General features: G+C 41.6%; 1 protein-coding gene across 1 annotated transcript in view; it reads right to left on the bottom strand.

Annotated features, from left to right (window-relative positions):
• daam2 (dishevelled associated activator of morphogenesis 2) overlaps nucleotides 1–25,002 on the bottom strand; it is a 275,857-nt gene extending 250,855 nt beyond the window's left edge. Inside the window, exon 1 of the mRNA XM_031830538.1 lies at nucleotides 24,805–25,002. The gene's annotated coding sequence lies outside the window, so the exon portion shown is untranslated. The remainder of the gene's footprint in view (nucleotides 1–24,804) is intronic.
• Nucleotides 25,003–25,397: the final 395 nt, after the last annotated feature.

Genomic DNA, 25,397 nt, shown 5'->3' with positions numbered 1-25,397 from the left:
CCTGGAGTCACACCTTTCCAATACTCCTCACCCCAGCCTAAACTCTGCCCTTAACAGTTACCATTTCAACATTTTGTTCATCTCATTTTTTTCCGTTGAAACCAAAGAGAACAGACTGAATGGACATAGTTCTGTAAAGCCAGGTTCTTTCTATGGTGCTCCCCATTCCAGAGATATGGGCGAGTCAGTCGGCCTTGGCGGAGAGTCAGGTGGAGAATGACGCGTTGAAGAGGGACGAGATGGGAGTCTTCCTCAACAGGGTCTGGACTTGACTGCAGTTTGCGTCGTAACTGATTTCAGTGGGCACTTGCTCACCTTCTATGGCCACCTGACCGGTGGAGAAGTTTGCTCTTCACATGATCTGGTTAACGGTACAGGGCAGATGGCAGACATGGTGTCGTGTGGGCGAGCAGTTTGCTGATGTCAACGTTGTGAACAGAGGACCCTAGAGTGGCAGTGGGGTTATGGTATGGGCAGGTTAAAGCTACGGACAACGAACACAAATCACATTTTATGAAGGCATCAAGGTGCCATTCACCTCATGTTTCAGCATGATAACACACGGCCCCATTTCGCAAGGATCTGTACACAATTCCTGGAAGCTGAAAATGTCCCAGTTCTTCCATGGCCTGCATACTCGGACATGTCACCCATTGAGCATGTTTGGGATGCTCTGGATCGACATGTACGACCACGTGTTCTAGTTCCTGCCAATATCCAGCAACTTCACACAACCATTGAAGAGTGGGACAACATTCCACAGGCAGCAATCAACAGCATGATCAACTCCATGCGAAGGAGATGTGTAGCACTGCATGAGGCAAATGGTGGTCACACCAGATACGGACTGGTTTTCTGATCCACGCCCCTACCTATTTTTAATAGGATCTGTGACCAGATGCATATCTGTATTCCCAGTCATTTGAAATCAATAAATTAGGCCCTAATTTATTTATTTCAATTGACTGATTTCCTTATATGAACTGTAAATTAGTCAAATCTTTGAAATTGTTGCATATTGTGTTTATATTTCTGTTCGGCCTGTTCTCCAAACCCTGTGTCACATCAAGATCCATGTCTCAATCTTGGCCCTCGATCTGAGGTGATTTATTTGGGGAGAACTGTTTTCGCTAGGCTGCTTCATCTCAGCGGCTCCCCTTTTGTTTTGATTGTGTTTCTCATTTCTTTGCAGTGGCGTGAGAAAACTAAAAAAATAATAATAATCGCCCTGGATACGTAATTGGCTTGGTAAGGTTGGGGGGAGGATTTTTTGGAAGCAGTGGATAGTGCTGGAGCTGCCCGCCACCCGCAGTGACTTTTGGAAGAAGAAGGATCCTAGAGCTCCGGTGGGGATCAGCATCTCCGAGCCGGGAGACCCCCAGGGACAAACGTGTCCAGAGCGGAGGTCTCTCACGGACCGACCAGGAATTTTCCCACAAACAAACAGAGCTGCAGAGGGCAGCGACCAAGACCCCTGTCCTCTGGAGGGAGTGAGCAAGGAAAGGAGGGAGGGCGGGAACAGAGAGGAACAGATGCTCCAGAGCAATTCCATGTTAACAGAAATGCGCTTTGACTCCGATATTTTATGTTAAAATGTATGCCAAAAAAAAAAAAATTACTTCAAAAGTTTAACAAACCCTACAACTCTATGCACAAGCACGACTTCCGGGTTTGGCAGTCATCGTAAATAAGAATTTTGTTCTTAACTGACTTGCCTAGTTAAATAAAAACAAATGAAATACAAAGTTTGGTAACAGTATTACGGTAAAACCTCCCTCAGTTCATGCTCACGTTCTCCAAAAACTAAATATCTGCTCCGAATTAAGATCAAATATCAAAGATCAAAGATCAAAGACGTCTGCAGAAAGATGGGGTGTCAGCTATGACATGACACCTTGAGTTTGAAAAAAAGGGGTTATTGAACTACTGTAGGTGAAGTGGATTTACATCCATTAAAATAATGACATCATGGGTCCCGCTTTAAAATGTACTATACAGAAATGGGTCCCGATTTAAATGACGTTCAGCTTATAAAGGCTTCATAAAGCCTTCATAAACTACACACATGTTACAAAGCATCTATAACCGTATGTCATGCTTTATAAAGGGTTCATAAATTTGGCACAACTGTGTGGCAATCGACGTCAAATGTGACATAACCCCCCATGGTTGAATATAATATATGCTTTATTAAAAAAGGGTGACATGTTGTGCTGAAGGATCGCACATTTTCTAAAGTGAAGTGATGTTAGCCACATTACACCTAAACTCGTTCCCAGACACTTCCTGAAATTGATAGTTACATATCGGGATATTATTTTTTACTACATGTGATCGACCACTTTGATTCAGTCTTATGTAGCAAAAAGCAGATAAAAGCAGAGAGCGCTACAAATGGAATTTCACACACTGCATTTGAGGAACAATGGGAAAGTAAGTCATCACTTCTGAGAAAATGGCCTTTGAATGATTTGGCACCAACTACGGCCGATTAAGTTTTCATAACAATCGGTAATTGGCCTTTTTGGACACCGATTATGGCTGATTACATTGCAATCCACAAGGAGATTGCGTGGCAGGCTGAGTACCTGTTACATGAGTGCAGCATAAAAAAGGACCTTGCTGTTGCAAGGCGCCAAGGTAAATTGCTAGCTAACCTTAAACGGATCTTATAAAAAAAAAAAAACTTCACATAACATGGTTGATGATATTATTAGGTTAGCCTAGTGGTTAGAGCATTGGACTAGTAACCGGAAGGTTGCGAGTTCAAACCCCCGAGCTGACAAGATACAAATCTGTCGTTCTGCCCCTGAACAGGCAGTTAACCCACTGTTCCCAGGCCGTCATTGAAAATAAGAATGTGTTCTTAACTGACTTGCCTGGTTAAATAAAGGTAAAAAATAAAAATAAATAATAAAAAAAACTAGCTTGTCCTGCGTTGCATATAATCAATACGGTGCCTGTTTATTTATCAATCGACTCACCGCCTAATTCAACTTTGCCAAACGGGTGATTTAATAAAAGCGCATTCGCATAAAAAGCACAATCGTTGCACAAATGTACCAAATGTAAACATCAATACCTTTCTTAAAATCAATACCCAGAAGTATACATTTTTAAACCTGCATATTTAGTTAAAATAAAATGTTAGCAGGAAATATTAACTAGGGAAATTGTGTCACTTCTCTTGCGTTCACTGCAAGCAGAGTCAGGGTATATGCAACAGTTTAGGCCGCCTGGCTCATTGAGAAATGTGTGAAGACCATTCCTTCCTAACAAAGACCGTAATTAATTTGCCAGAATTGTACATAATTATGACATAACATTGAAGGTTGTGCAATGTAAAAGCAATATTTAGACTTAGGGTTGCCACCCTTTCGATAAAATACGGAAAGATTCCGAATTTCACGGAAAGAATAAAACGTTTTGTTTGATATGGTAGTTTCCGAATTTGACCATATTGATGACCAAAGGCTCGTAATGTGTGTGTTGTATAATTAAGCCTATGATTTGATAGAGCAGTCTGAGCGGTGGTAGGCAGCAGCAGGCTCGCAAGCATTCATTCAAATGGCACTTTACTGTATTTGCAGGCACCTCTTAGCAATGCTTGATTCAGTGCAGTTTATGACTTCAAGCCTATCAACTCCCAAGATTTAGGCTGGCAATACTAAAGTGCCTATAAGAAATACAAAATGGTAGAGAGAAATAGTCGACGCATCATAATTCCTAGAGGCTGAACATGAAAGGGGTTCCTTCATTATTTTACCGTTCATGTCTAGGGAACGTCTTGATCTACTTCAAATAAAGTCTGTTTAGTGCAGGCTTAAACCACCTAGGTGTTTTGATAGTCGTGTAAATCTCACAAGGATAAAAGTTAACGTTTGTCAACATAATTTAATAAATCCACTCTTAAAAAAATAAAATACTTGCTTATATTTAGCCAAAATTGAGCAGAGTTACCTTGTCTTATGGATATCTACACAGTTATCAAACTGCCAAGGTGGTGTAAGCCTACATGAAACACAGACATTGTTTGAAGTAAGTCTAAAAATATCCTATGGAATAAATGAAGGAACTGCTTTTCAGATTTTACTGGAAGGTGTCAGGGGAATTATGACTCACTTTGTCGTCAATTCTTACCATACCCAATATTAAAATACGATTTCCTGCATATAGTTTTTGATTTCAACATTCACAGGTAACTTAAACTCTAGTTTTGTATTATTCAAACAGTTGAGAGTATGGATCTCCATACTGAAGCGGACTTCAGTATCCTTGTCACTTCAGAGAGCTGTGTGTGTGTGTGTGTGTGTGTGTGTAAATATATTCATTTTTACAGATGGCAGAGAAAAGCAGAGCACCAGTGTGGGACTATTACATTGAATTGGCACCAAGGTGTCTTATTTGTGATAAGTCATAATTAAATATATTTATAATAAAAAAAATTAAAATAAAAACATTTTAATATATGCCAATGAATTGCCCTGTTTTTTTTGTCCTTCAATAAATAGGTATCGGCATTGAAAAAATCATAAATCGGTGGACCTCTAGTATCAACTGTAGAGCTCTTCTTTCTCTACACCCATTCAGCATCGTTCACACCCTCTAAAGCTTTAGCCCGAACCATTCTCTTTAAGAGTTGATTTGAGCGTTTTGTACTAAACAGCAGCAGTCAAGCACCCAAGCTAACTTGCTAGCTACTTCCAGACACATGAGAGAACAGCTCACTGAACATTACTCACCCTAGAAGAGCTGGTTAGGCTGTTATGTTATCCAGAGCGTTGGTGACTACAACTCTGCAGTCAGATTGTCAGGTCGTAAATTTGAGTTTTGCTCCCGGAGAGTTCAGAGCGCACACTGGAAGCTCTGTCCTATGAGTAGGGTTGATCGGAGTGTTCTGACATCAAAACGGCATTCAAGTACCCAAGATAACATTGGCTAATTTGCTAGCTACTTCCAGACAAATGAGAGAACACACTGACCATTTTACTCGCCCTAGCAGAGCTGGTTAGGCTGTTTTCATGTTATCCAGAGCGTTGAATGTTTTTTTTTGCTGACACATGCCTAGTTTCCTGAAACGGGTCACAGATTGTCAAAAATGACTATTTCGCTCTATAAATTGTTGCGCTAGTTGGCTGTACCTGCACAAAAACAAAAAGTATTTTTCCATTATAGTTTGCTCTCCATCTTCTTTTTAAATACAGAGACAATGTGTCTTCAGCACTTTTATTTCAATGACTGATGGCTCCCTCTTGACCCTCTGCAGCAGACATATGGTGAGCAATATGTTTGGATCATCGAATAGCAATAAAATCAGTATCGAATCGCAATACATATAAAATCGGCACCAGAGTGGCTGCTGCTAACATAGACAAATCTCTTGCCACTAATGCATTTAATAAAAAGGTATCACTAGTCACTTAAATAACAACACTTTAATAATGTCTACATATCCTACATTACTCATCTCATATGTATATACTGTATTCTATACCACCTACTGCATCTGGCCTATGCCGCACAGCCATCGTTCATCCAGATATCATCCATACATATTCTTATTCATCCCTTTACATGTGTGTATAAGGTAGTCGTTGTGAATGTTAGATATTACTGCACTGTCAGAACTAGCAAAAGCATTTCGCTACACTAGCATTAACATCTGCTAACCATGTGTACGTGACCAATAAAATTTGATGTTACCTAATATTTGTCTTATTGTGAGGTCCCTGGCAATTCCCAGCCCTAATAATTATGGATATGAATATCATTCTCTTCATGGTGTTGTATCCTGAATAGGTACACAAAAAAAATAGAAAATAAAAATATGAAATATCCTTCTTTTACATATTTAGGTATTCTACACACTGGATATTATTGTAATGAGCTCCGCCCTCAAACAAGACCACATTTGGATGGCCCGTACCAGACCAAGTTTGAAACAATCATAGACATCTATGTTTCTCATGTTTGGACATCACAGTAGAGCACTGTACGGTAGAGTTCAGTACAGTACATATGGTCAGTACAGTACTCTAGTGTGCTCTACTAGAATCTATTCTGCTGTACTTTTGTTTACTGTGCTGTTCTCTTCTGTCCAAACATGCGAAATATAGACATCTATGATTGGTTCAGATTTGGTCCAGCCAGGGCAGACTGACCAACTTTCAAAGTCCATGGACATCCGGAGTCGGTCGGTGGACATCCGGAGTGGGTGAGGATGCTTGTTGGAAAAGAGTAGATGCCAGTAAGAGCCGGGAGAGGTGACACACATACAGTGCCTTCAGATCCCTTTACTTTATCCACACATTGTAACATAAGTCTTACTCTAAAATGGATTAAATAAATATAAATCCTCAGCAACCTACACACAATACCCAATAATGACAAAGCAAAGAAAAGGTTTAGAAATAAATAAATAAACTATTCAGAACCTTTGCTATGAGACTCAAAATTGAGCTCAGGTGCATCTTGTTTCCATTGATCATCCTTGAGATGTTTCTACAACTTGATTGGACCTGTGGTAAATTCAATTGATTGGACATGATTTGGAAAGGCACACACCTGCCTATATAAAAAGGTCCCACAGTTGACAGTGCATGTCAGAAAAAAAAACAAGCCGTGAGGTGGAAGGAATTCTCCGTTGATCTCCGAGACAGGATTGTGTCGAGGGACAGATCTGGGGAAGGGTACCAAAAAATGTCCACAGTAATGAAGGCCCCAAGAACAGTGAGCTCCATCATTCTTAAATGGAAGAAATTTGGAACCACCAAAACTCTTCCTAGAGCTGGCTGACCAGCCAAACTGAGCAATCGGTGGAGAATTGTCTTGGTTAGGAGATGTGGAGAACCTTCCAGAAGGACAACCATCTCTGCAGCATTCCACCAATTAGGCCAATATGGTAGTGCCTAGACAGAAGGAACTCAAAATTAAAAGGGCAATTGCAGCCCACTTGGAGTTTGCCAAAGGGCCCGTAAAGACTCGCAGACCATGAGAAGTAAGATGATCTGGTCTGATGAAACCAATTTTGTACTTTAAGACATGAAGGTCAGTCAATCCGCAAAAACCAACGAGCGCTATAATGAAACTGGCTCTCATGAGGGCCCTGAAAACCATCTGCTAGGCATCAAATTGGGTGGTGTGGGGGGACTCATTTGTCTTTAGCAGAGCTCTATCCTAGGAAACGAATCACCAATGGTAGATCTTAAGATAACAAACAGGATCAAATTGTTCAGTCTTCAAGTTGAGGGAGGAATAGTTCAGTCGAGGTTTGGTGGAGGAGTAAAACATAAGTCAGATGACTCCAGAGCTTGGTGTGAAATGCCCTTGGGTGACTACCCCCAGCGGTCAGCATAATTAAATCCAAAGTATATAATGACCACCCCTTTACAAACAGAATAAAATGTATTGGAGGGTTAAGTTGGTTATTAGACATCTGCAGAGGTTAAAGGGTCAAACCTCTCCACAGGTCTTTGTGTTGGGCATAGCCTCTTCTTGCAGGTTGTCATTTATTGGGATGAATCTTGTCCTGGAGGCCTACAGGGTGGTCACTAGCCAGCCTAGCTACAAAGTCATCAAATCTGATTTTAAACCTAACCACACTGCTAACATTATGCCTTATAAGACCAAAAGGCTAATTTGACTTTGTGGCTGGCCCAGCTATCCCATCCACTCCTACTTCAACAGTCTTTCCAAACTGAAAAATGGAAAGTACTTTGAGGATCTATGAACGGGAGTCTGACGAGTATCTGTTTAATGTGTTTCTGACCAGCTACCAGTATAGTTAGACTGGCTCATATTCAGATGAGGACACTGCTATATTGTTCTGGTCTATATGTTCAGCAATACTGTTGATGTTGTAGAGTTTAATGCTGTTGTAGTAGAGTATATTATTTATTATTCAAAAGCAGATAAACATTTGTCGAGCCTCTGGATAAGCACTGTTACCTCTACATAGAAGGATTATTCAAATTAATTTAGCCAGTTTCCCCTTTTCCACCTGCCTACATTCCAGCTTTGACTATGTGCATAATATGGAAGTACAGTTAATCCCCGACCACCGTTTCAAACCCTAAACTCCATGATATACATGGTAGATCCACAAGCAGATCCCCACTGAAGGAGCTTCACAGCTTTCCATTTGCAGCCTTCGGATGTTGCCGAGCTTCGCTACGGTGCCCAGTCATGCATCTCGCAATCTTTGACCCTTGCCAAACTCACAATTATTTGTGTGTGATCGATGTCTCTCTGCTGGAAATCTAAAGGTTACATCTCTGGAAAATGTAGCATGCAAACCCTCCTTTCTTAACGAGTTTGCAAAATGTCCTTTTATAGAAGTAACCCCCGGAGTTGGATATCATTGCGATTATAAATAAGAAGCTGGAATGCAGTGGGGGAAAAATAAACATCCAAGCTGTGCTGTTATCTGCACCCAGCTGTGCAGTCAAAGGTCTCTGCTCCGAGATGATGTCACACTAATGTTGTATTACTGTTGTACTGATGTTCATCTAGTGTTGCGCTTATACTAATCCAATTATGGAGAAGTAAGCAAACTTTACTGAATGTTGATCCTGAACGCAAGGAACCAATCTTGAACTATGGCAAGGAATGCAAGGAGGAACCTAACCTGAAGTCTTTCTGTGAAGCAGTAAATACAACAAATGTATGTTTGTGTGATCCAATGGTCTGCTGCTGCCTGACAGCAAGGTGTACCTTTGCAAGAATCTCAGGTAATGACTGACTTAAGGTACTCATGTCAAATTCTAACAGCAACAGTCATACTCATCTCATTGGATTAGAATGGCTGGTATTGCAAGTCAGCCCTAACCGGAAGCCCTCATCAGCAGTATTGACAGGTACAATTAGGCTTCCTCATGCTACTCCTGCAGCTGGAGGGCAAGGCCCTGGAAGTGAATGAGCAGACATTGAGGCAGTAGGGTGCATGAGTAGGGTTCTGTGGTACAAGGGAGTGAGAACCTTTCCCAGGTAGTACAGTGCCCCCCAAATTATCCTCAAGTAGATAGCATAGTGAGCAGTGGAGGCGAGGGGAAACCTGCAGTCAAGGGGAAGAAAAGAGGGTTTGCTTGGGGGGCGTTTAAGAAAATGTTTCCATATGTGCACCAGATCCCTAGTAAAAGAGGTGCTTTGTGCTCAGTAGTGTAGCATGTGCCAGGGTCCAGAAACAGACCACCTTTTCCCCACAAACCACCCCCTACCATGGTTCTTTCACGGTAGCCCAGAGTAATATTAGAGAACTGTGGGAGAAGTAGTGTGAGGGTCGTATACCCACTCTCGGCAACCGTCCTGCGGACTGTTTTAACGGGCGCTAATTCCCTGTGACTGCAAGGGAGACGGGGGACAGAAACAACCATTTCATTGAGTTAGTGGTCTGGGAAGGTGATGGGGGCAGGGAAGGAGTGAAGGGGGATGAGGAGCATAGGGCAGGATGATTATGGAAGGGGGTTGAAGCTGGATATTCACAACCCCATTATCCTGGTGCTAAAACATTCCCCATGATGGCCTAATTATTCCCTAAGAAATTAAAGAGCCAAGTGTTGTACCTGCTCTGCATCAGGTTCCTCAGTTATTATCTATCTAGCCTTCAGTTATGCAAATGCAGCCTCTCCATTGAATTCAAACAATTCGAAGAGGCCAAAGCTTAAAAATTGCCAATATAAATCTGTGGGAGAAACAGAGAAAGGCTAATCAGGCAGCAAACCAAGGTTTCCATTAATAAGTACTGGTGTCAAGGCAGTAGACAATAACACGTTGTGTTAAAAGGGAACATGAAAACAGAACTTAAGGCAACTTTTTCTACAATTGAGTATGCAGAATGAGTTAATTAACCATGCGGTTCCGTTGGCGTGGGTGTTGTGGAACTGACAGAGGAAATTAAGATGGAGAGACTGAGGTGGGGGAAAAAAAAGTGTAGGAAGAAGAGGTGCGGGGGTTAAGAATAAGAAAGCTTCTTCCCACTTTTGTTTAATAGATCCCATTAGGCAAGGAGACTTCCTCCTCGTAGGAACTTAGACTATGGTCTGTATAAATGGGTGGCTTTAGAGCTTAGTAGGCCAGACAGGGATGTAAGTCGCTCTGGATAAGTGTGTCTGCTCAATGACTAAAATGTAAAATGGAGTAGATGCATTACAAGTTGCTTAACTGCATATGATATATCATGCTACAGTTCCCATGCTATGTAAGTACGGATATTTTAAGATATGGACCTCAAGTTAAAGAAATGCATAAGAAATTAAGATTAAGTAGAAAGGGGTAGAGGGAGACCAAGAGGCAACAATGGAGCAACAGAGAGACAGACACACGCTGTGGAAAGTAAGTGTGGGCGCCAGCCCACATGCATTCAGTGCCTGTTAATATCGTAGCGTCGCTCCACGGTTGGACAAGCCCCGTCCCCTTCTGATGCCAATTGTGGTTGGCACAAGGGGGCATTCCTGCCACGCTGCCGTTCCTATCCGACTCAGGTGTTTCACAGCCCCACTACTGTGTGAGGGAAACAGACCAGACTATTCAAACCCTAGCACCACCGCCCCACCAACCCACTGTGAACACTAGGCCCCCAAAGCCAGACACAAATACTGTATTAGGCCAGACAACTGCCTGAAGTAAAAAGACAAACTCTCCCAACACAATCCTCCACTGACAAACTAGACAGGAAACAAAGACGTATAGAGAGTTAGTGACTAACCGTTAGTCCAACATAGACTTTTTAAAACATTTTTAAATCAAATTTAAAAAACACCTCAGGAGTAACACCCAACCCATGACAAAGTAATATTCTCTTATTCATTTCATCTAACAAGAGTCAAGTTGCAAATGCAATGACTTAAATATATTCATTGGCGGTGTACATTTACTGAGGCTCACATACAGTGCCTTCGGAAAGTATTCAGACCCCTTGATTTCTCAACATTGTTACATTAAGGCATTATTTAAAATTGATTACACAAAATACCACAATGACAAAGTGAAAACAAGTTCAAATTTTTGCAAACAAAAAAACAGAAATACCTTAAATATTCAGACCATTTGCTATGAGACTCAAAATTGAGCTAAAGTGCATCCTGTTTCCATTGATCAACCTTCAGATGTTTGACAACTTGGAGTCCACCTGTGTTAAATTCAATTGATTGGACATGATTTGGAAAGGCACACAGTTGACAGTGCATGTCAGATCAAAAACCAAGCCATGAGTTTGAAGGAATTGTCCATAGAGCTCCGAGGATTGTGTCGAGGCACAGATTTCTGCGGCATTGAAAATCCAAGAACAGTGGCCTCCATCATTCTTAAATGGAACTGGTTTGGAACTACCAAGACTCTTCCTAGAGCTGGCCGCCCAGCCAAACTGAGCAATCAAGGGAGAAGGGCCTTGGTCAGGGATGTGACCATGAACCTGATGGTCACTCTTTTCAGCAGCAGGGACTGGGAGACTAGTCAGAATCGAAGCAAAGATGAACGGTGAAAAGTAGAGAGAGATCCTTGATGAAAGCCTGCTCCAGAGCACTCAGGACCTCAGACTGGGGTGAAGGTTCACCTTCCAAAAGGACAACGACCCTAAGCACACAGTCAAGACAACGCAGGAGTGGTTTCGGTACAAGTCTCTGGCAGTCCTCGAGTGGCCCAGCCAGAGCCCGGACTTGAATCGAACATCTCTGAAGAGACCTAAAAATAGCTGTGCAGCGCTGCTCCCCATCCAACCGGACAGAGCTTGAGAGGATCTGCAGAGAGGAATGAGAGAAAATCCCCAAATACTGGTGTGCCAGTCTTGTTGCGTCATACCCAAGAAGAGGCTGTAAATCGCTGCCAAAGGTGCTTCAACAAAGTACTGAGTATAGGGTCTGAATACTTATGTAAATGTGATTTCAGTTAATACATTTGCAAAAATGTCTACAAAAACAGTTTTTGCTTTGTCATTATGGGGTATTGTGTACAGATTGATGAGGGGGGGGGGGACAACTTAATACATTTTAGAATAAGGCTGCAACATAACAAAATGTGGAAAATGTCTGAATACTTCCCGAAGGCACAATAGGTATTTTTCAAACCCAAAACCAGTATGTGTTTACCATGCTTCCTTTATCCCCACTGGAATGTCAGTGTCCCTATTCACATCTCTGAGACTCAAGCAGATCAGCCTGAGTCCTCAAACACACCCGCTGTAACACGGAGTTAGTGTGTCCTCTCAAAACCTTGGACTCTTCCGGGGCCCTGATAGGTAGACGGAGATGGAGGCTTAAAATTAAAATGAGGGGAGACAGTGTATGTCCAATACTCTAGCATACAGCAAAGTATAAAGTCATGTTTCAGCCAAGCAAAACATTTGCAGGCCTATTTTAAAACAATGAAAATGCTTTGTTTAAGATGTAATTTAAATTATCCTTGTGACATAGTTACCTCGGAATTTCTTTTTTACATTTGAATATAGTTTATATATAAAAATATTTTTTTAAAGGTGCATTCAGCAACTGCTGCACATTTCTCTCCATTCTGCCCCGACATCGGTATGCAATTTCCCCACTTCATTGCTATTTGGAGTTTCTACAAGACCTGACACAGATCAATGCAAAACTCACCAGAAAACCTTTTTGTATCAGAATCAGTTCTATCCTGGCAAAAATCTGACTTCTCTTCCACGGTTAGACAAAACTCAAATGTTATTTGTCACATGCTTCATAAACAGTTGGAGACTAGCAGTGAAATGCTTACGAGCCCTTCCCACAATGCAGGGAGACATTTTTGAAAATTGAGTAGCAATAACTTATATACAGGGGGTACCAGTACTGATTCAATGTGCAGAGGTACATTATATATACACACACAAATGTATGTGGACACCCCTTCAAATTAGTGGATTCGGCTATGTCAGCCACACCTTTGCTGACGTGTATAAAAATAAAATAAAAACCGAGAACACCGCTATGCAATCTCCATTGGCCTTACTGAAAAGCTCAGCAACTTTCAATGTGGCACCGTCATAGGATGCCCCCTTTCCAACAAGTCAGTTTGTCAAATTTCTGGAAACGTCTAGCAGCAACAATGGCTCAGCTGCGAAGTGGTAGGCAACAAACTCACAGAATGGGTCCTCGGTTGCAACACTCAGAGTTCCAAACTGCCTCTGGAAACGTCAGCACAAAAACTGTTCGTCGGGAGCTTCGTGACATGGGTCCAATGGCAGAGCAGCCACACACAAGGCTAAGATCACCATGTGCAATGCCAAGGGTCGGCTGGAGTGGTGTAAAGCTCACTGCCATTGGACTCTGGAGCAATCGAAACACGCTCTCTGGATTGATGAATCACACGTCACCGTATGGCAGTCTGGGATTGGCAGATGCCAGGAGAATGCTACCTGCCCCAATGCATAGTGAAAATTGTCAAGTTTGGTGGAGGACGATTCTGTGCTTCCAAAATTGTGGCAATAGTTTGGGGAAGGCCCTTTCCTGTTTCAGCATGACAATGCCCCCATGCACAAAGCGAGACCCATACAGAAATGTTTTTTTGAAATCAGTGTGGAAGAACTTGACTGACCTTCACAGAGCCCTGACCTCAACCCCAAAGGAACACCTTTGAGATTAATTGGTATTTCAACTATGAGCCAGTCCTAATCGCCCAACCTCACTCATGCTCATAGACTGAATGGAAGAAAGTCCCCGCAGCTATAGCTGCAAAGGCGGGGACCAACTCCATTATAAAATGTCCATGATTTTCTCAAACACCACCACCCCCCCCCCCCCCCCCCCCCCCCCCGAACAACTACGTTTTGCACTGTAGTGTGTTGAGCTAAAAGGGATCAGGGACGGTTGAGCTAACGCAGGCTAATGTGATTAGCATGAGTCAAGTAACAAAAGAGCAACAAAAAAAATAACAGAACATAGGCATAATATGGTCAGAAAGCTTAAATTCTTGTTAATCTAACTGCACTGTCCAATTTACAGTAGCTATTACAGTGAAATAATACCATGCTATTGTTTGAGGAGAGTTCACAGTTATGAACTTAAATGTATTAATAAACCAATTAGGCACATTTGGGCAATCTTGATACAACATTTTGAACAGATATCCAATGGTTCATTGGATCAGTCTAAAACATTGCAGATACACTGCTGCCATCTAGTGGCCAAAATCTAAATTGTGGCTGGGCTGGACTAATACATTATGACCTTTCTCTTGCACAAAAAAAGTTTTACTTTTTATTATCTTTTACCAGATCTAATGTGTTCTATTTTCCTACATTAATTTCACATCTCCACAAACTTCAAATTGTATCAAGAATATGCATATCCTTGTTTCAGGTCCTGAGCAACATGCAGTTAGTTTTGGTTATGTCATTTTAGGTGAAAATTGAAAAAAAGGGGTCAGATCCTTAAGAGGTTTTAAGAGGCCCGAAGAACGTATTAAACTTTCACTTTCCCTTATGCTTGACTTAAAACATCTGGTAGTAATGCTAGCCAGATAGGTACAAGGGTACTATATACAGTAAAGTACTGTACCACAGCTAATTAATCCCAAACTCCTAGGCTGTGTCCCAAATGTCACCCTATTACCGACATCGGGGCTCTCCAACCCTGTTCCGAGAGCTACCCTCCTGTAGGTTTTCAATCCAACCCCAGTTCTAACTAAACTGATTCAGCTTATCAACCAGCTAATTATGAGAGTCAGGTACGCTAGATTAGGGTTGGAGCAAAAACCTACAGGGCAGTAGCTCTCCAGAAACAGGGTTCGAGAGCCTTGTCCTATATAGTGCACTACTAACGGGCCCTGGTCAAAAGTAGTGCACTTCATTAGAGAATGATGTGCCACTTTGAATGCAACCCGTCGCTTCATGCAAGACATTGAGAGGCTGCTGCTGCTTTCCATACAGTAACCCTGCATGCTGCCTGCCCGCTGCACAAAAAAAAAAAAGAGTTGGTTGGAAAAACCCACACTAACAGAGACTGGTGAGAGTTCTTGTGTGCGCTGTGTGCTAGCGGAGAATTTCATTAGCGTGACTGATATAAGTATCTTCACTGACATTTTCAACCTCTCCCTGATCCATGTTTCAAGCAGACCATAGTAGTCCCTATGCCCAAGAATGCCCAGGTATCCTGTCTAAATGACAAACGCGCCGCAGCACTCACATCTGTAGCCATGAAATGCTTTGCAAAGCTGGTCACAGATCACGTCAACACCATTATGTTCTCAAAGCTCATCACTAAGCTAAGAACCCTGGGATTGAGCACCTCTGCAACTGGATCCTGGACTTCCTAATGGGCCGTCCCCAGGTGGTGAGGATAGACAACATCTGCCACACTGACCCTCAACACTGGTGTCCCTCAGGGGTGCTTGCTTAGTCCCCTGCTGTACTCTGTTTACCCACAACTGTGGACATGAACGGAGCCAGGACACCCACTTAACATCCCATCTGACAGATTGCATCCTACAAAATAGCAATATCCCCACTCACTGCCCCACCACATCTGCCATGCTGATCCTCAACACATGGTCCCATCATTAAGTTTGCTGACGACACAACGGTGGTAGGCCTGATCACCGACACGATGAGACAGCCTATAGGGAGGTCTTCAGACATCTGGCACCAACCTCTCCCTCAAAGTCAGCAAGACAAAAGGAGATGATCGTGGACTATAGGAAACGGAGGGCCGAGCGAGCCCCTATTCACATTGACGGGAGAGTAGTGGAGCGGATCGAGAGCTTCAAGTTCCTCAGTATCCAACATCACTAAGGATTTATCATGGTCCACACACACCAACAGTCGTGAAGAAGGCATGACAATGCCTCTTCCCCCTTGGCATGGGCCCTCAGATCCTTAAAAAGTTCTACAGCTACACCAATGAGAGCATCTTGACTGGCTGGATCACCGCTTGGCATCTGACTGCAAGGCATTACAGAGGGTAGCACGTACAGCGCAGCACGTCCCTTGGGGCAAGCTCCCTACCATACAGGTCTGCTATTCCAGGCGCTTTCCAAGAAAGCCCCAAAAAAATGGTCAGGCTCCAGCCACCCAAGTCATAGACTATACTCTCCGCTACCACACAGCAAGTGGTACCAATGCACCAAGTCTGGAACCAATAGGACCCTGAAAAATTATACCCCCAAGCTATAAGACTGCCAAATAGTTAACCAAATAGTCCGGGTAGCTACAGTTGAAGTCAGAAGAGTAAATGTATTTGGCTAAGGTGTATGTAAACTCATTTTTTCCCCCAATTCCTGACATTTAATCAGAGTAAAAATTCCTCGTCTTAGGTCAGTTAGGATCACCACTTTAATTTAAAGAAAGAGAACTGTAAGAATAGAGAAAATAATTTATTTCATCACATTCCCAGTGGGTCAGAAGTTTACATACACTATAGTAGTACTTGGTAACATTGACCCAAGTTAAACAATTTAAAAGGCAAACGTTTCAGGTAGCCTTCCACAAGCTTCCCACAATAAATTGGGTAAATTTTGACCCATTCTTTCAAACAGAGCTGGTGTAACCAAGTCAGGTCTGTAGGGCTCCTTGCTCACCCGCTTTTTCAGTTCTCCCCACAAATTTTCTATAGGATGGAGGTCAGGGCTTTGTGATGGCCACTCCAATACCTTGACTTTATTGCCCTTAAGCCATTTTGCCACAACTTTGGAAGTATGCTTGGGGTCATTGTCCATTTGGAAGACCCATTTGCGACCAAGCTTTAACTTCCTGACTGATGTCTCAAAAAGTACAATCTTTGTCTCCATGTGCAATTGCAATCCATAGTCTGTCTTTTTAATGCCGGTGTTGGAGCAGTGGCTTCTTCCTTGCTGAGTGGCCTTTCAGGTTATGTCGATAAAGGACTCGTTTTACTGTGTATATAGACACATTTGTACCCGTTTCCTCCAGCATCTTCACAAGGTCCTTTGCTGTTGTTCTGGGACTGAGTTGCACTTCGCACAAAAGTAAGTTTCCCTCTAGGAGACAGAACGCATCTCCTTCCTGAGCAGTATGAAGGCTGCGTGGTCCCATGGTGTTTATACTTGCGTACTATTGTTTGCACAGATGAATGTGGTACCTTCTGGCATTTGGAAATTGCTCCCAAGGATGAACCAGACTTGGAGGTCTACAATTCTTTCTGAGGTCTTGGCTGATTGATTTTGATTTTCCCATGATGTCAAGCAAAGAGGCACTGAGTTTGAATGTAGGCCTTGAAATACATCCACAGGTACACCTCCAATTGACTCAAATTATGTCCATTAGCCTATCAGAATCTTCTAAAGCCATGACATATTTGTCTGAAATTTTCCAAGCACAGTCAACTTAGTGAATGTAAACTTCTGACCCACTGGAATTGTGATAGTGGATAAAAGTGAAATAATCTAGTGTATAATAAGTATAGCCAAGTTATCGTTACTTATTATGCATTTATTACTTTACTATTATTTAAATTCTTTCTCTGCATTTTTGTGAAGGGTCTGTAAGTAAGCATTTCAATGGTAATCTAAACCTGTTGTTTACAAAGCATGTGACAAATACACAATTTGATTTGTAAGACCATGAGTTTTCACTGTAGGAATGCTAGGACTGAGTGATAATGCTAACAAATGCTAATAATGTGTCAGTGTTGTTTTGATAAGCCTTCCTTCTGTGTGGGTGCACATTTGAGGTGTATCCCTTTGGCCCATTCTAGAGCACGTGTGTAGTTGTGATCATGCGTCTACTGTATTGATAGCAGTGAGTGTGTGCATAGGAGTCTACACAGCAGCTGCTAGAACTCACTCCTCTAAGTACCCTCCGCTTGTCTGCCCATACAGCTAGCCCAGCCCAGCTTCTCACCTTACCCCACGACTGGCAGGAGCCCTTGTCAATCACAACATCTGGCCCGGTAGAGCAAGCAAACCCCACGCCATCCAGGGAACAATGGAGTGGTTTCTGCACACAGCCCTTGATTTCCATTCATCATGCACACACCTCTGCCCCATTGCCAAAAAGCCCCTTGCAGTCTGTGCACTACTCTGGGACATGGCCAAGATGAGAAGACCTTAGCCCAGCCAGTCACATCCTGTTATTCTTGGATGCCAGACATGTTTTTCATCCACTCTATCCAAAACATACAGGTAGCTGAACGAGCATGTGTCATCAAAAGGGAACAAAAATATTAAACACACAAATGTGCTTGAAGAGGCTTGAATTCAACTCAAAAACAAATCATAACTCACTGAAAAGCTGGAATTGAAGAGATTCTGTGTATTAAATTATTGCCGAATTTGACCATAATGCAGTACTTCAAATGCACACACTGTTGCACTCAGGCCTGTGACTTTCCTACTAATTCATCCATTGTTGACTCAAACATGGTGAGCTCTGGTTTCAATGCTGGCCTCTTGATGCTTGTAAAAGTATGTGCATTTCACATTTACACAAATTCCTTCAACAGCATTACATTTCCAAATCACTCAAAACACCAACTCCCAAAGGGTTAGTCTGATTAAAAATGTGATAACCCGCACCAATCCTTTCATCCATAAGGCCCTAACTACTGGCAAATAAATCCCAGCGAACAGGTGAGGTAAGATTACATTGCCAGATATTGAGTTTGATTAAATAGTTTATCACATCTATCAAGCACTAACGACCTGGAATGGACAAAAGGTATGCCAAGTACCCAATCAAATTGGTCTCTTAAACTGTAATATAAAATCAAGTCATGGTTTGAAATATTAGCATTCTCCAATTGGCACTTGAAATTACCTCCAATAAATTACCTCATTTGACAGTGACACTCGAATCACAGAGAAAGATTATAACCACTTCCTTCCTTTTGAATATTCAAGAAAGGTGTTGATGTTACTCAAAACAATATTTTACAGTAAACAATGAAGGAAAGCGAACTAATTAGATACATGGGGGCTAACAGGCTAATATAGAATTTTTGTTGGAGAAAATGAAAAAGATGGCCAGAATTAAGACGACAAACTATAGTCTCAGTCAAAGTGAGAAATACAGCATGTCCTCATATCAGCCAATATGCTGTAAGTAATTTGGAGAAAGCAGAGTTGGACAGACTTACACTCGAGCCATTTTTATAGCCTACCTTTTAGAAGATTTTCCAAATGGAGAAATATGGGTGATCAATATTTATTTCTAGGCAATGTAGTAAACTATAGTCTAATCTATTTAAGAAGTACATTTCCTTGGAAAGATATCTGCCCTGTGCTTCTCCGCCCAGTCGTAGGCTATAGCCTACTCTATTTAATTGAGACCACAAGTGCACCCGATCTTGCAGGTATGGCTACTGAACTAAAAGCAGAAAAAAAAACTGCCAGTGAGACTTGCATAGGCCTATAGGATATAGCCTAACTTTTAGGAGGACAACTTGCAGGGAGAGACTAAATGGGTCATCAAAACACTTGCTCACCATAGCCTAACTTGTGCGCGGTGTGCCTTTTCAATCATATTTACATTTTTTAATTGCACTTCGGCTCACGTTGGTTGAGCGCCCTCCACTTCTATCCATTATCAATATATAATTTAAAGACACTGTAGTAAAAATACAGTCTAATCATATTAAAGTTAATGTCATTCAAATGAACTGCCACGTGATTCTCCACCCATGGAGGCAGACTACTCTATTTCAATGAAACTACACATACAGGAACATTTGAGCTATGAACGGGAGACTGAAAAACAGCTTGCATCAACACCATCAGACTGCTAGACAGCAGTCACTAACTCATAGGCTGCTGCCTACATTGAGAGTCAATCACTGGCCACTTTAATAAATAGATCACTAGTCACTTTACACAATGCACTCTAAATAATGCCACTTTAATAATGTTTACATATCTTACATTACTCATATCACATGTATATACTGTATTTTATACCATCCATTGCACCTTCGCTCATCCATATAATTACATATATTCTCATTCACCTCTTTAGATGTGTGTATTAGGTAGTTGGGGAATGTTTAGATATTACTGCACTGTTGGAACTAGACGCACAAGCATTTCGCTACACTCGCATTAAACATCTGCTAACCATGTATGTGACAAATCAAATTTGATGCCACTGAAGTTGAAGCAGCGAATTCTGTGTGTGAATAATGCGAAAAATGTGCTTTTAAAACAATAGGTAGGCTAACACATACAAAAGCAGAAAGAGGATCATCTGTGGGACAACAAAAATATTTTCATCTCAAAGACGTCTGCCTGAACACCTGCTCCTGCCCCCACAATGAAAAATGCTGACTGCAGTAATGATCTCCGTTGGGACCTGCAGTTCCCGCAGGCATCTTGCGGGAATGCAGCCCTCTTGTGTACTGACTGTGCACTACACTACACTCATGTCTTAGCAGTATCAGATGGTGACAGGGGTCCCAGTAGATTCAGACAGCCAGGGAAGACCAGTCTACAGAGCTCAGGTGAATTTAGAAGTATATTTACAATATCAGTGAACGATACAAAGTCCCATCTTGAAATGGGAACACCAACAGTAGCTACAGGACAGCATGTTAAGCACCAAGTTAGTCTTGGAATAATGGGTATTTCAATTATTGAACCATATATTATACAAGAATAAAATAAAATAAATTATAAATGAACATCATTCCAAGTCACAAGTCTCAAGTCTTAGCACTCAAGTCCCAAGTATAAAGTCAAGTCTCAAGTCATAATGTGCTCTTTACCAAATGTCATACCATTTCATATTTTTAACAAGAGTAATAGTTTTATATTTCCATGGAAATACATGGGTAGTCATAAGACCACCCCCCCCCCCCCCCCCCCCAAGTGATCGACAAGCGCAATCGGGCGATGTAGGCTTGTAGAAGAAAAAAATAAAAATAATAATAATTACCCAACACATACACTCTCACTCTCTCTGTGTGGTTACAGTAGGATAACGTATGTCAATGGTTTTAGGAAAAGCAGTTAACGTCAGGCAGGATTTAGGCTACCAACTGCCTAGCCAGTTGTAGCTCAATCTTGGGTGCAAAGATCACGTTCCCACACTGACTGTGTGGAGGCTCATTGATTTAATGTTACATTAGCCTACATGCTACATTAGTAACGTTAGAAATTATATAGCTGTTGGCTATATTAGCCATGACTTACCGTTCTTTGTGCAGCCATCTATAATTTTCACCCCGCATCTGTATTTTTGGGCGCCAATTTTTTTTTAATACCTTTATTTAACTAGGCAAGTCAGTTAAGAACACATTCCTATTTTCAATGACGGCCTAGGAATGGTGGATTAACTGCCTTGTTCAGGGGCAGAACGACAGATTTTCACCTTGTCAGCTCGGGGGATTTAATCTTGCAACCTTACAGTTAACTAGTCCAACGCTATAACCACCTGCCTCTCGTTGCGCTCCACAAGGAGACTGCCTGTTACGCGAATGAAGTAGAAGCCAAGGTAAGTTGCTAGCTAGAATTAAACTTCTTAAAAATAAAAAAAAATCATAATCACTAGTTATAAACTACACATCGTTGATGATATTACTAGTTTATCTAGAGTGTCCTGCTGTCACGCCCTGGTCAAAGTATTTTGTGTTTATCTTTATTATTTTTTTCAGGCCAGGGTGTGACATGGGGTTATTGTATTGTCCTATTGGGGTTTTTGTAGGCATTGGGATTGTGGTTGATTAGGGGTGTGTCTAGTATAGGCTTGGCTGCCTGAGGCGGTTCTCAATCTGAGTCAGGTGATTCTCGTTGTCTCGGATTGGGAACCGTATTTAGGTAGCCTGAGTTTCACTTTGTATTTCGTGGGTGATTGTCCTATCTGTCCTATGTGTACTCTGTTAGTTTGCACAAGTATAGGCTGTTTTCGGTTTTCGTTTATTGTTTTGTAGTGTTCGTATTTAGTCGTGTTTACGTTTGTTTAAATAAACATGGATCGCAATCGACACGCTGCAGTTTGGTCCGACTCTCCATCACAACTAGAAAGCCGTAACACCTGCGTTGCATATAATCGATGCAACGCTGGGGGATGATTTCACAAAAGCGCATTTGCGGGAAAAAAAGCACAATTGTTGGACGACTGTACCTAACCATAAACACCAATGCCTTTCTTAAAATCAATACACAGAAGTATATTTTTAAACCTGCATATTTAGCTAAAAGAAATCCAGGTTAGCAGGCAATATAATCCAGGTGAAATTGTGTCACTTTTCTTGCGTTCATTGCACGCAGAGTCAGGGTATATGCAACAGTTTTGGCAGCCTGGCTCATTGCGAACTAAATTTGCCAGAATTTTACATCATTATGACATAACATTGAAGGTTGTGCAATGTAACAAGAATATTTAAACTTAGGGATGTCACCCATTAGATAAAAAAACAGAACGGTTCCATTTTTCACTGAAATAAAACGTTTTGTTTTCGAAATGATCGTTTCTGGATTCGACCATATTAATGACCAAAGGCTCATATTTGTGTGTTATTATGTTATAACTAAGTCTATGATTTGATAGAGCAGTATGACTGAGCGATGGTAGGCAGCAGCAGGCTCGTAAGCATTCATTCAAACAGCACTTGTGCGTTTTGCCAGCAGCTCTTCGCAAACACAGCGCTGTTTATGACGTCAAGCCTATCAGCCTAATGGCTGGTGTAACCGATGTGAAATGGCTAGCTAGTTTGCGGGGTGTGCGCTAATAGCATTTCAAACGTCACTCGCTCTGAGACTTGGCGTAGTTATTCCACTTGCTCTGCAAGGGCCGCGGCTTTTGTGGAGCGATGGGTAACGCTGCGTCGAGTGTGGCTGTTGTCAATGTGTTCGGCTCGGGCTGGCTGAAATTTGATAGAGGATGTCTTGATGAAGAAAAAAATAAAGACTTGATTGTCAAGAGTTGTTCATTTGTTAGGCTATTGGTTACAGGTGCAACAATATTATTGAATTACCTTTGATCTAGTTCAGTCTTACCACTTAAACATATTCAATAATGACATCTTACCTAGCTTGATGAATGTGGGCATTTTTCCTTACTTTTTGTTCTAAATAGAGACGGCATATTAGATGGTGTAAAAATGCTGGAAATTATTTTCAGATAGTAACGTAAACGTGTTTAAAGTAAGACATCACATTGCACCCATTATGGGGAGGTTTTCTTGGACTAAAAAGCAAGAGGACTGGAAAATCTCCAGCCAAAATTAATTATAGTCCTCGAAACCATTCCTTAACCCTACTTTTGAAGCTATACATGGTTTATGTTCCTATTATAAACAATGGAGTAATGCAACCTTATATTTTAGGTTATGGCAGTGTAAGATAGGTGTGCTATACTCTTGAGACAATAAGTTAAAGTATTTAAAGAGTCAATATAACAAGTCTCATGAGCTTAGTTCAATTGCCTAGCAACAGCAAGCTAGCTAAATAGATCAAATTAGCTAGCAACAGCAACCTAGCTTTTCGACCTGTAACCAAATTAATGTAATTGGTTCAGAGTTTGTTTTGACATTTTAACCCGTTTTTTTACCCGTTTTAACCCGTTTTGTGTGGGGGGGACAAAATAATGTATGCACAATAGCACACGCGCACAGCAGGTTTGGGTTCAGTGTTAGTGAGCATTTCTCCTTTGCCAAGACGATCCATCTACCTTCTAGGTGTGGCATATCAAGAAGCTGATTAAACAGCATGATCATTACACAGGTGAACCGTGTGCTGGGGCCAATAAAAGGCCACTAAACTGTGCAGTTGTCACAACGCCACAGATGTTCCAAGTTGAGGAAGTGTAATTGCCATGCTGACTGCAGGAATGTCCACCAGAGCAGTTGCCAGAGAATTTAATGTTAATTTCTCTATCATAAGCCGCTGCAAGACAAAAGCATGCCTTTAGATTCTAAGCTGGAGCACGGAGTTTTATTATTTACAGGGGAGACGTATTTAGACAAATTGGTTGTGTAAAACACACCCGAAATGTTTCACAAGCCAAATTGTACAGCAAGATTTAAGAAAAGGTATGGATAGACTGCTGACCAGATTATGATACTGTGTTTTCCACTCTCCTTTGTCTAGTTGATAGAAATGTTGAGGTCAGAGTGCCCTCCATCTGTAGCGACTGGAATGACAAAACTCATCACAGTTTAGCCCACTGAACATACACAGCAAATATAATTGTAATCAAAAACAGAAAACATACGCCGATTAAATCAAACTGGCCTGCACAATCAATGTATAGTAGCCCCACAATGGACATGGACAGATAAAGCCTGATGTCATTTTTTTAGCAAAAATGGACTTCCAAAACCATTTGCTAAACCATCCCAGCTGAAGCACATAACGCCAGCTATGCATGTTCGTGAGCAAAACGGCATTACGCATTTAACGATTTAACGATTTACCTTCCAGCTGGTGTTCCCATACAGTATTTTGGTAGGTAATGGTGGAGCTTTTCGATTAGGCTAAATACATAGCCTACGAATTGCCCTTTGATGTGTGTTCTCATCGTGAAACAAATGTTTTACACTGCAGATGAACTGCTCCACAGAAAGCAATGATCTCTCATCATAATATTTTTATTGGCCAAATTTGCATATCTAGGTTTCATAGTGGCCATCATGAGTGGAAGTATTTAATAGATTAGAGACCTGAAACCGCATAGACTATATCCACATACAATTACATTATGCAACTTACATTTCGATACACGCACAAAACATTGATCTACAAAGTATCAGTATCATGACACATGTCCTACCACAATTTTACTAAATAGCGAAGTGGAGGATGTGGTTTTACCTTCTCTGGCACTGGCCATTGAATCTCTGAAAACCAAACGATGGGAGCGCTCCAAATTAGCCTAACCATTATCAGCAAATAAAAAATACATTTGTGACTTACCAACTAGTTTCATTTCAGGGAAACGTGTCGTTCGATAATAATCCCTTGAAGTTGTAACCATCAAAAGATACAAGCACACAGACAGGTTAAAGCCAATGAAGAACGATGCCTACTTGGTAGGTTTAAGTCGCCTCCCTCGCTCTCCCGCAGACTGTTCATCCGCCCGCTACACTCACAGCGAATGTGACCGGTTTGTGTAAACGAGCAGAGAAGTAGAAATCAGTCCAAACATAACCATCAGCCCTCCTACTCACACCCTCTTAAAGGTACCGCTCTTGTATACTATTATTACACAGCTGATGCCCTGTAAACAGTGTTACTGTTTGGGTGGGATACTACCACTGACCGCGTGTGTGTGTGTGGTAGTTGTCAAACGTAATTGGGTTGGGCTGCATATAACTGATAACAGTTTGTTGATAGTTGTTCAAATGTCCATCTATTATGTATTGATAAAGTGTAACGTTTTGTCTATCCCTGTCCATATGTTGGTGTGACCTGCAGTTACAGTTACATTCAAATATCATCCTGTGGTCATCTATAAGGCTATGATTAAATTATAGGCCTACATGCATTCACCAAGCGTTCACCAATTA

The sequence above is a fragment of the Oncorhynchus kisutch genome, linkage group LG8 (assembly GCF_002021735.2).
Source record: "Oncorhynchus kisutch isolate 150728-3 linkage group LG8, Okis_V2, whole genome shotgun sequence".
NCBI classification, from domain to species: Eukaryota; Metazoa; Chordata; class Actinopteri; order Salmoniformes; family Salmonidae; genus Oncorhynchus; species Oncorhynchus kisutch.
Note: the sequence above shows the minus strand (reverse complement) of the source record. Positions and strands in the feature narration are given on the sequence as shown.